Source organism: Apteryx mantelli, chromosome 10, assembly GCF_036417845.1.
Source record: "Apteryx mantelli isolate bAptMan1 chromosome 10, bAptMan1.hap1, whole genome shotgun sequence".
NCBI lineage: Eukaryota > Metazoa > Chordata > Aves > Apterygiformes > Apterygidae > Apteryx > Apteryx mantelli.
In genome coordinates, this window is record NC_089987.1 from 3,151,937 (window position 1) to 3,163,751 (window position 11,815).

An 11,815-nucleotide genomic window follows, 5' to 3' on the forward strand; every position below is an offset into this window, starting at 1 on the left:
CTGCCCCTTGTTCCAGGATGCTCGTGGCTCCCGCTGGGATTTCCAGCGCCGTCTTTTACCCTCCGTATAAATGGTCGTGAGTTCTGCTGTCTGACTTTGATGCTGTACTTACCGCTGCGGCCGCCGCGCCACGCGCCGAGCGCGGTCGTTAGGCGATCAATCGTGCTGCGCTGGGGCCGTGCGACTTTATGTACCGTGGGCTCTCGGCTTATTGATTTATCTGAGACGTTTCGAGGCTGCGTGTCGAGGGGGGTGACTTCCATAACCCCCTCCTGCCCGGCACTGCGTGAAGGACGGGGCGAGAGAGAGGCTGGAATAAACTGTCTTAAAAATGACTTTCTTCTTTAGCCGTTGTCGTGTGTTTTAATCCGACGGATCTTCTCCCCTCTGCTTGCTCGTCGTCGGTGGTCCCTTGTGCCTTCCTCCGCTCCGTCCCCTTCTGGCTTCTCCCTTTTGATAACCCACTTTTTTTAGTAGAGAAAATTGATGCACCTTTTAAAGAAATGTTAGCGTTTGCCCTGGAGCCATCTAGACACGTGGAAGAGATTTAATTTTTATTTTCTTTTCCCCTTTGCGCTCAATCTCTGCCAGCCGCTGCCGATCCTATGCCGGAGCTGGGATTCCGCTCAGGCCTCGGGCCATGTGATTTTGCTGTATTTAAAAATCAATTACACAGTATTAACCTATTAAAAAAGGACTTCCTTCAGATTAATGGGCTGTGGGCTTCGTCCTCCCCCCGGCTCGGGAAGCCACGTCCTCGCGGACCTCCGTAAGGCTGCGCCGAGCCTTCCCGCGTCCCCGAGGGCGTTTGCCTCTCGAGTCAGGGAGGACGCGTCCGGCGCCGGATGCTCTCGTCTGGGGCGACTTAGGGCTCCGATTTAGCGCCGGTTCCCGGGGAATCGGGGCTGAGGCTGTCGGGGCTCAGTCGGATTTGCACTGCGTTAAGCGGAGCTAAAGGCAGCGCCTGGAGCAGGGACGCGGGGTCCCCGCTGCTGACGGACAGGCTGGTTTGGGAGCGGAGGGGTGAACTGATCTGTGCACGGTGAAGAAGGCAGGCAGTAGTTATAGGGGGATAATCACAAACAGTGTGGTTTTTGGTTTTTTTTAATGACCCTCCTTGGGGCACTCTACACGTCTCGCCATCAGAGGAGCTCTGCCGCCTGTGCTCGGCTGCCTTACCTGGGGTTTTTCCTTGGAAAAACACGGCTGCGGTGCGATTGACCACGGGACGGGGAGGGCACAGTGCGGCTTGCACGGACGGCTTTCGCTCCTGCCGCATCCTAGTGGATGCCATGAGCCTGCTCCCGGCCATGCCAGCTCCTCCCGTGAAGTCTGAGCATGGCAAAATGCTCTCTTTAAAGGCTAAAAAAGACACTTGCTTCCCGGCCTCCGAGGGTTTTAGTGCATCTCTGTTAAAGCTGTTAAAAATCTCTCCACTGTAATAGCGTCTGGGAGCGATAAGTATTCATAATAGCGGGGCTTCAGGGTGGGTTTGGCTGTAAAAGCACCTCTAAGCTTGCCGGATTTGTGGCTGCTAAATCGCCCTTTTCTCATCTGTCGCAGGATGTTCAGGTGTTTGTCGCTGTCACCGCACAACAGCGAAGCTGTGGCCCTAATTCGCGCCGCAGCGTGCAGAGCAAGGGGGGGGGGAGACCTTTCCCTTAATAGCTGGCTCGTGATCTATGGAGACCTGTCTCTCATTTTTATTATTTTTAGCAGGAGCGGCTTTGACTCTTGCTGGATGCTCTTGTCTGCACACTGCTGCCGGCTTGCTCAGCCGGCCGGAGCCCGGGAAGGGCCGGCGGGTTCGGAGCTGTGCCGGCAAGGTTGGCAGCTGTGTCTGGGGCAGTTGGGGCTGGCTCCGCATCCCGGAGCTGTGCTGCCTTCCCCGGGATGGCGATCGCTCCTGCGTGCCCCTGGCCTCGGGCCGGGCTGGTTCACCCGGAGGCTTTGGAGCGCGGCGACGCTCTGCAAAGAGCCTGGATTTAGGCAGCGGTTTCCTCCGACCCGCTGGGTCTGCAGGTAGCTGCATTGCACAAACCTTCCTCAGTGCTGCGAGATCCGGCGCGGTGATTGGACGCGGGGCGCTGCCGGCGCGTGCGGCTTCCCGGCCAGGGCTGCCCGCCGCTCCCTTTGCGCTGGTGCCTTGCTTCTCCAAAGGGATCGCAGGCAGTCTGCGGGGCAAAGCCCTTTGCTTCGGCCGCGTGCTGGTGCCACACACTCGGCCGCAGCACGTCCAAGCTGCGATCGAAAGCCAAAGTGGAGCCGCCGGCTGCCGCCGCGCCGGTGCCGGTGTCTGCAGCAAGCGCTGGCAGCTCTTGCAAGATCCCCAGGGGAGGCCGGGGAAAGCGGTGTTAGCGAGCGTGTTACACGCCATGAGGACGAGCTTGGCTAACAGCCCTGAGATGACTCCGGCTTGCATCTGCATGGGATTTCACCTTGGCACATCCCGGTCCTGGGATCCCAGCTCGGGCCGGCTTTCAGCGGTGCTGCGTGCTCCTGTGGGATCTGCTGGCTGCAGGTCCTCGCTCCCCCGGGATCTGCCTGGGTCCATCACCTCTGCGAGGGGAGGCGATGGGCCGGTGACGGCCGCTCTCCCGGGAATGCTTGTACTGCTGCGACGGCCCAGCAAAGGCTGGCAGGGAAACGCAGCGCTGGAGCCGGGACCGGGGAGCACGGGGGGCCCTGGTGCAGCCCGCTGCTCTCGGGCAGCAGCGTGGGAAAAGTCTGCCCCTAGCTGGGAAAAGGCAGGTAAGGATGGGCAGCGGGTGGCTGCCCGGGATGCTTGGTGGCTGCAGATGGGTGCATGCGCCGGACTCGCTCGCTGTGCACCAAAGCTCCCTGCAAAACCAGGATCCCCCAATGCGGGAGGACAGTAAAGCCCTGGAAAATGCCATTTTGCCCCCAGTTCCTGCCAGGTGCCATGGTAATTGGTTTTGTAGCCCCATCAAGTGTCTGCCAAGTGAACTGCACTGGGCTCCCGGGCTCCTCGGAGCCGGAGGCTGCAGCGTGCCCGGCACCAGGGCTAGGCTGGACCTGCTCCGTCCTGCCCGGGGCAGCTTGGCCCAGGATCACACGTAGGTGTTCAAGCAAAAATATGCAACTGTTGCCAGCCTAAAACCCACGATGTCTCCAGGAAAAAGGTCCTGACAGATGTGGCCTCACCTGCTCTTAAACTGGAAAAATCGCTCGTGCAAAGGTGGAGGGCCAGCGGGTTTCCCGTGCGGCGCTGTGCAGGCAGGGCGAGGGGACCACGGCGCTGCCCGGCCCCTTGGGTGTCCTCGCGAACAGCCCTATCAGAGGATCTTTATGCATTGGTGCACTTTCCCTAACGTACTCCCCTTCCAAAAACCCCTCTCTGCCTGTCTCTCCGGTCCTGGCAGCATGGACTACGTGCTTGCTTTCCAAAGGGCCCGGGAGCTGCCGCAGCTAGATAGCAAGCAAGAAGAGCAAAGGCTCTGTGGGGGACCCAGGCTGCTGCCTTATGGATCTAAAACACCAGCTAGTCCTGAAGACAGCCAGAAGTTTTGCAAACAGAAAACTCCTGGTGTGCCGCGATGAACATTGCATGCCTGCGTCTTTCCCTTTGACCTGGCTCTAAGGAAGAGGCCCCGCAGCCCCGGCCGGCCTTCTTGGGGAGGGCAGCATGTTAAAAGCAACCTTTCCGGCTAGGAAGTGCTTCGAGCCGTGCAACAGAGATGAGAAACGCTGTCGCTGCAAACCCTGGTGTTAAACGCTGCAGGGACCAAGCCTGGGCGCCGCGGCTGCAGGTTTCCTTGGCCGCTTTGCTCAGCCCGTCTGCTGCAGCCCTGCTGTGTCCTCACCTGCGGTTTCCCTCTCTCCAGGGCTGCCTGGCCTCCTGCCATCTCTTTTTTTATTAACTCCAAGCCCTGCACGCAGCATCCCCCTGTGCAGCTTGCGTTCCCAGCAGAGGAGGCGAGCGGTGGCCCTGAGCCCTGCCTGCGCCCTGCCTGCGCCCTGCCTGCGCCGGTTCCTCTGCGGTTAACTGAAGGTGAGGGGGAAGAGGCTGCTTTGGGGGTGGTTTGGGGCAGCAAGCACTTCCCAGGGTGGGGTGGGAGGGCTGGGTTTTGCAGGAGACCAGCAGAAGTAATGTGCCGCACTCAGCTGGCTGCTGGCCACCCCTCTTTGGATTCTCTGATGTCTAATAAGGGGTCTCACAGCCTTCTCCATTGCTAAAGTTCCTTATTCCTTCCTCTGGTTGGGTTAACATTGGCCAGCAGGTTGCAGAGCTGTCAGGGAGGGAAGGGGACGCAGATGGACAGACGGACACGTATGCATACACCCAGGTAGCCCTCGCTGCCTTGGGGAAGCTGCCTCGAGACGCAGCCCGGGCCAGAAGCGCAGGCAGCGCTGGCCTCCCGGGTGCCCCTCGCTGCGTGTCCCCGTGGGTCGCCCCACCGCGCGGAGCCCAGCAGGCAGCCGGGGCTGAGCCCAGCGCCACTCGGGACGCGGGAGCCACCTCCGCGCGCCCTCGCTGCAGCCTTCGCCTCGTTTCCCCAGCCTGCGGTGGGATTCAGAATTGCAACGGGAAGATTTCCCTGGAGGAACCTGACTTGGATTCTCCCTTCAGGAGCACGAACCGCCCGAGGCTGTTTTACGGTGGCATGGGGATGCTGCTGGGAAGAGACACTCCATGGCTCCTGCTCCGGAAGGGCTCGAAGGCCAGTCGGAGCCACTGCACGCACAGACAGAAATGCAGATACGGCCCCGGGTGGTAACGAGACACCTCTGTCCCCTATGGACACATCCCAGATGTGGGTCACCTCCTCTCGCTCTGCACTTTCAACCTGAGCCTCTGCGTTCAGGCAGGGTCCCGGCGGCTCCTTGGCCGGCCAGGCGCGCGGCAATGTCTCGGCCAGCTCCTTTCCGCCACTCTGCGCTCTTTTGGACTGTCTCCTGAAGACAGTTTTAACCCTCAGTGAAGCCATCATCAGGTCCCCGTGGCCAAGGGGACCCGTGCTGCTCCCGTGCAACGCGGAGCCCCTGCTAACGCTGCTCAAAACAGCGCTGCTGCTCCTTGTGCTGTTTCCAACAGCGCTGCGGGAGCTGCTTGTGGGTTTATTGCAGCCCCAGGGCTCTTCCCTGCTCCGACACAGGCTGTGCCGGCTCCCGCGAGCCCCTGGGAACAGCGCATTAGGAGCCCGGCCAAAGCAGACCGGCTGGGAGGGGAGAGCAGGCTCCGGAGCTCAGATTTGCAAGGAATCTCATCACTGAACCTACAAAGCTCTTCAAGAGCCTGGCCGGACGCAGCAGAACCTGTGCCGCAGCTGGGAACGCAGGTGGAGATTGCAGGGTTTTTCCTCTTAGGATCAGGGCAGCGCCGTGTCTTTTCGCCCGCTGCGCGCAGCACCCCGTGCTTGCGAGGCAGGGCACCGTGCCGGTGGCGGATGCGCTCCGCCGCCTCCCCGAGCCCGTGTTTTGGGAGCCGTTCCCGCGGTTCCCCGATGCGGCCAGTGCCCGCGGGGCCCCCGCTGCTCGAGCAGGACGACCCTCCCTTTCCGTCGCATCCGGGGGGTTATTTTGCCTTTGCCGGCGGACTGATTTCTGCCTGCGAATCCCCGCGGTGCAAGGGAAAACCGGCGGCTGCTCCGCAGGTCGCTGCCCCGCGGCACATGCAGGCAGGGCTGGCGAATGCTCGTGCACCAGGCAGAGCCGGAGGCTGGGATGCGCTGCCTGCGAGGCGAGTCTCCCAAGATGGCACTGTGGCTTCTTTTATTTCCCCCCTAAATGCTGGTAGCGATAACGTATAACAAGCCCCTGAATGAAGCGTGGCTGGGGCAACCGCGCCGGGCAAACATTTGACGTGCTGAATAAACGGTTCAGGCATTTCCAGCCTCGTTTACGCTTCGGAGGCGCTTGTCGAGCAGGCAGCCCGGAGACGCTGCAGTTACTCACTGCCTGGATGGTGGGCTGCACATCCTGGCTCTAACTCAGATTTCGGGAGAAAATATTGGGCAATTCCTCCCTCCCCCAGGTGCATTTTAAGCTTGTCCTAAAACAGCGGGGGTGTTTCTGCCCATTTCCCCCGGCCACTCGAGCGTGAATCCTGCTTGCGCAGCAGCAGCGAGCGTTTTTGCAGAGCATGGTGGGTTTTTGCCCGTACGTTTGCAGCTGCAGGGGAAAACCGGGAGGTTTTGGCCTCTGCTGCTCCCAAGCTCTCGTTTCCCATCAGGGCAGCGCTTGCGCACCGCCGGGGGAGACCCACATTTCGCAGTGTCATCTCCAGCGTGAGCATCGCTGGCTGGGCTACAATACCGCCCACGTCCCCTCGCCGGGCGGCCGCGGCAGGGACAGGCCATCTGGGCGCGCTCGCTGCCAGCAGGGACATTTTGCGACGTGCTTTGACAAGGCTTCGGTTTTAAAGCATCCATGCACGGGACTGCGAAACGTGCTCCCCCACCGAATACGTCCCGAGGTCTGCGGATACGAAAGCTGACATGTCTCTTTCTGCTTTTTAATTGCTATAATTTGTCCGGCTCATGTACGGTCAGGAGCAGGGGCTGGTCCTGGAGCTCCCTCGGCGGATTTATTTTGGTCTTGACGCCGTGCGGAAAAGCGGCGCCGCGGCTTTGCGCCGCTCCCCGCGCGTGCATCCCGCGCCAGGGTAATTTTGCTCGCTGGAGTAATTTCCTTGCCCCCCAGTGGGACGTGTGAATCAAGCTGCGTGGGATCAGAGTCTAAAACCGGGGGATGCATGCGGAGAAGGGAAGGAGGGGGCTGGTGGGGGTCGGCAAGCGGCAGGACTGATCGCCGCGTGCGTGGCAGGCAGCGGGCGCTAATGAGCGGGCAGCCGGATGGAGGGCAGAGCGCGGGAGCGACGGATGCTGCCCCTGCCTGGGCGCCTGCCATGCCCGGGGGATGCTGCTGGCACTGCTATTCCCGTAATTCCTACAGCTGTTCCCATAGTAGGGAATAGCTGAGGAGCAGCAGTGCCCCTTTTCCCCGGAGGCAGCACCCCGGCGGCCCCGGGAACTGTGGGCCAGGCCCTTCCCGTGCCCTCCATGCCAGCGGGCATCCCTTGGAGGTCCCGGACCGCTGCCCACCCTGCAGCTTACCGGGATGCTCCCAGCCCTGGGAGTGGCTCCGCGCCCCTCCGGTGCCTCCGAGCCCGGCAGCGCCCCCGGGGCAAAGCCTCCCCAGGCGGCCTTGTTTTGCTCAGTGAAGGCGGATGGGAGCCACCGTCACCGGAGCAGAGAGCGCTTTTAATCTCCTGCTCCCGCTCCGTGCAATTAACTCGATTCCCTCCCCTCGTTTCCTGCAGAGGTTTAATTAAAATGCATTGTTCACCTCGCCAATTATTTGCTCTGTCCCCCGGATAACCTCTGTGCGGCGGCTGGGTGGGTTTTAGGTTTTTTTCCCCCCCTTCTCGACGTTGTTGCTGAGGTTTCCGCCGGCTCCTGCCGCGGCTCCCTGCCGGGAAGGCCGCCGGGAAGCGGGCGAGCAGGGCGCGCGGGAGCGCCGGGGGCCGCGGCGCAGCTGAACCAACAAGCCCCCCCTCGCCTCGCCCCCCCTCTCCCGCGCACTCCCCGGCGCTCGGCAGCTGCCGCGGCGGCAGGTGATAATTGAAACCGGGAGCCGACCTGGATGTCGGCAGGGGTTGAGATTTAGTTCGGGTTTCATCCGGCAGCTGGCGGTGGGGATCTGGAGCCGTTTCACGCGGGAAGTCCCCCCGGATGGTGCTGGCCGTCTCCAGGCTGCAGGCGGCACTTTCCTCCCTCCCCGGGGGCTCCCGGCAGCCGGAGCCAGGATGCAGCCAGATCCAGCCTTGCTCAAGCGGGTGGTGCTGCTCGATCCTCCTGGCTGCTCCGACCCTGCTTCCCCTCCTGCTCCCCCAGTTAACAGTCTCCATCGTCCCCATCACCCAGGAGGAGCCGAAGGAGAGACGTGTTTTGGATGGAGCCACCACCGGGGTCGCGCACACCACGGCATCCCGGCCAGGCCGGCAGTGCCGGAGCCCTGCGAGCGCCCCGGCAGCTCCCAGCTGGGTGAGCTTTTGGCTGGCTGAAGTCAGCGGTGGTTTTGGCAGCGAATCTGAGAAAGGGACGGAGAGGAAAGCACGGGCCGCCGCGCTACGGACACCGAATTTTCCAAAAAACTTTGGGCAGCGATCCCGCCGGCTCCTGGGCCTCTCCCTGCCCAAGTCCAGCCCCAAAGCAGGGACCTCGCTAGGGAAAGGTGCAGGAGCCGCTTTCCCGTGGAGGACGGGGCCGCAGCGGCCGGTCGAGGCCGTGATGCTGCCGCCGTGGCTAATGGAGCCCGGAGAGGAGCCTCGGCTCCGTGGCAGTTCCGGGAGCTCGGCGGCGGTCGTCACGGCAGCTCTTCCAGGAGCCAGCCCGTGCGCCCTTGCCACGCTTTCGTGTTGCAAAGGACGGATTGAGGCGAGTGCGGCCCTGGGAAGCCCTGCCGCAGGGAATTGCATCCCCCGCCGGGAATTGAATCCGCGGCTTCGGCCGCTTGCAGTGCCACTGCTGCGAGCAGGGAGGCCGGCGCCGGCACCCGGAGGAAGCGCGCAGCCGCTGCGACCGTGCCGCTGGCCCGCTTGGCTCCGGCTGCGCCGTCCCGTGGGTGTCCGTCTGTCCGCCGCCCACGATGAGGAAGCCCCACGGCCAGCGCAGGGTCTCCGGCGGGCCGAGGAGGCGGCGTGCATTGCAATCCTGTCTCAAGCAAGGCGGGCGGGTTTGCAGTGGGGCCCGGGTGCTTGCAAGGTGTTTGGGGATGCACGGCAAGGAGGAGGAGGAAGGGAGGAAGGAAACGGGAACAGATGCAGCATGGTGCGCTGGTGCTCAGCGCTGGGGGAGGAAGGCCACGCTGTGCTTCCTCACTCCCGGGGGCCATTTTGAGCTAAGGACGTGGCAGCCGCTCGCCGCTCTTCCCGCAGGTGGTGGGTTTTGCCGGCGTCTCCGAGCGGCTGCGGGGGGCAGGAGTCAGCATTTGGTGGCTCTCTGCTCCTTGAGCAACGTGAGGGTCGTGCAGCCGCGGGGGCTTCCCAAACCCACTCGCTGTGTCCCCCCTGGCCCCAAAGGAGCCTGCTCCTGCACTTGCCACGTGGCTTGGAGCTTTTTTGGTTTCGCCCCAGAACTACCCTCTTGCACGCACACTTTTGGCGGGTGCTGCAGTTTCTGCGTGCACGGAGCATGCACGGAGCATGCACGGCCATGCCGGTGTGGGCACGGGCGCCATGAACGCCTGTCTCCGGAGGGAAGAGGTATCCCGGCCCCTCGCACAGCCCGCTCCTTCGCCCTGAGGCTGGATTGACTCTGGAAGAGCCGTCCTCCATAGCCGTAGGCTGAAATTGCTCTTTTAAACCTCCCGTAATGGAGATTCCTTATGGGACCATGGGGAACAGCCTTCCCCCTCCATGGGGCTGGGCTGCTCCGGGGCTTTGCTGGCTTGGAAGCACGGGAGCAGCAGCATCCTGGGCGGCCGCGGCTCTCAGCTTGGTGCCACCGCGTCCTCAGGGCTGCTTTTGGGGAGGGGGAGGCCGAACTGCAAGGGGCGAGCGAGGTTCGGAGCCGCGCGGCTCCGCTGGCACTGCATGCGGCTCCCGCGCGCCCCGCGGCTCCCGGTGATGCGCCGGGACGCGGCCGCCCCGCTCCCCCCCAGCGGCGACGGCAGACGGCCTCTCCCGGGGGGCCTGCGCGCCTCCGAGTGCCCCGCGATTTGGGGGTTGTTTTTAATACTGAAAATCCATATGTGTGGTTGTTTACTGCATTTATACGTATGTGCTTTATAATTGAAAACTCGCAGTCGTGCGCTTCTCCCCATGCACAGCGAAGGCTTCAAAGCAGCAGGTGGAAATCGAGCCGCTCGCTCTGCTGCCAAAGTGAAAATCTGAGTGAAAATTTAATTTTTCCCTGGCGAAGCGGGGAACCGGGTTCCCGGGGCCGGCCGGCCAAAAGGCCTCCGTGTCCTCTCCCAGCAGGTCCCACGGGGACACGGGGATGAGCCCGACCTCGGTGAGGTCCCCTGGGTGCTCTTCTGCAGCCGGGAGCTGCCGTTGCTCCTCTTTGCCGCTGCTGACCCGGCGCCGTGGGATTTTGTGCCGGCCGCCGCCGTCGTGCAGAAGGTAAAACCTTGCAAAGGGGCAAATCCCAGCCCAGCTCCCCGGCAGAGCCTGCGGGCCGGCATGGGGGATTTTGCCAGGCCGGAGCCCGGGGGATTTGGGCTCTCGGCTCCCGCAGGTAGCGCTGCCGGCTCCCAGCCCCGGCAGGCACCGCGCAGCCCCGCAATTATGTTTTCTCGCTTGCAGGCGCTTCCCACGTGGATTTGATTTCGCAGCCCGCGGATTCCTTTCTGCTGAGCGCACTCGGCTCCGCTGTGGAGCCATCAGCACGCGAAGCGCCGCGGCCGCGGGAGTTTTGTCGCTCTTGTAGGTTTTTAATGGGAAGACAAAAGGCCACATGCTGGCGCGAGCCTGGCTTTGCCGGAGCGGCTTTGTCTGCATCCTAATGGGAAGCAGAGCAACATCTGCCGGGAGCCGAGGAGCAGCAGATCCCGGGCTGCCGAATCGCCACCCACCCCTCGGGCGAGGGTGCAGAGCCCGGACGCTGCCGTGGGCCGCCCTGTCCCACGGAGCGGGCCGGACCCCTCGGCTCGCGCCGTGCCCCGAGCCCGGCCGCCTCCGCGCCCTGGAGCCGGGTGACGTGCGGCGCTGGCAGGTTTTCCGTGGGCAGGTTTTCCGGCGACGCCGTCGAGTTGTCGCCGCCTGCGAGGGGGTTTGCACGTGCGCGTGGCGTTCTGCACGGGTCGGGGCGGTCGGCGGCGCCACGAGGCGTTCCTGGCCCCGAGCCGAGCTGGAGAAAGCGGCCCATCCCGGCGCGCCGGGGCCGCGGTGCGGAGGGGCGTCTATTTATGGGATGAAAAAGGAAAATTGTCCAACTGCTGAAATTGGCAGCGAATCCCACAGCTATAATAAACAGCTTCCCTTCCAAGGTTCCTGGCTATTTTCTCTCTGTTTTGGCTTGGATAAGAAGATTTATTTTGTTTGCTGCTTGGATTTTTTTTTTCTTTTCCTCTCTCCTTTTTTTTTTCTCGAGGGCATTAAAAACGTGAAAAAAAACCGCACGTCTGTGCTAGGTCTGCTCCTGCGCCGCGTGTCCCTGAGCCAGCAAAAATTAGCCGCACATACGGGCCGGTGTCGCCGGCTCCCGTTGCATCACCCGGAGCAAGGCTTACTCTATCGGAATGGGTATTATTATTATTTTTTTAACCTAATGGCTCCCTTCAGCTTTCCTGCTGCAAAATGTGGTTTGCTCTCACTGTTCCTCGAGGCCGGGCAGTGGTATAAGGCCACAGCTGTGTTTTACTTGACACCAAGCCGTCGAGATGCTGGGAAAGAGAGATCCGAGCGTGGTCACAGCCAGGCAGGAACAAGCTGGGACTGTCCGCGGAAGACCCGGGGGGATAAACTGCACCGTAAAGCGTCGTGGCGGGGGGCACAGGCGGATGCTCTGCGCATCGGCAGCGTGCCGGTTTTGGGCGCGCGAACCGCCTGCTCGGGCTGGGGGGGACCCGCGGGGGGACCGTCGGGCGCCCGCGCGCGGGGCTGCTGCGAGGACCCCCGGCTTTGCGCCCATCCTAGCTCAGCTCAGCTCTGCGGCGCAGGGCGCAGGTTCGCAGCGTGTGGTCGTGCACTGCCTTGGGACATGCTGCCTGGGCTCCGGCACCGGCCACGGGGAGCTGAGCGGCCTCTTTTCTGCCCCGCCGCTGACTCCTTGCTCGATCCCGAGTGCGGCGGCGGTGCCCCCTCCTCTGCCTGCCTCCCTCTGCTTTCCTGCTCGCTCCTGCCTCTGCC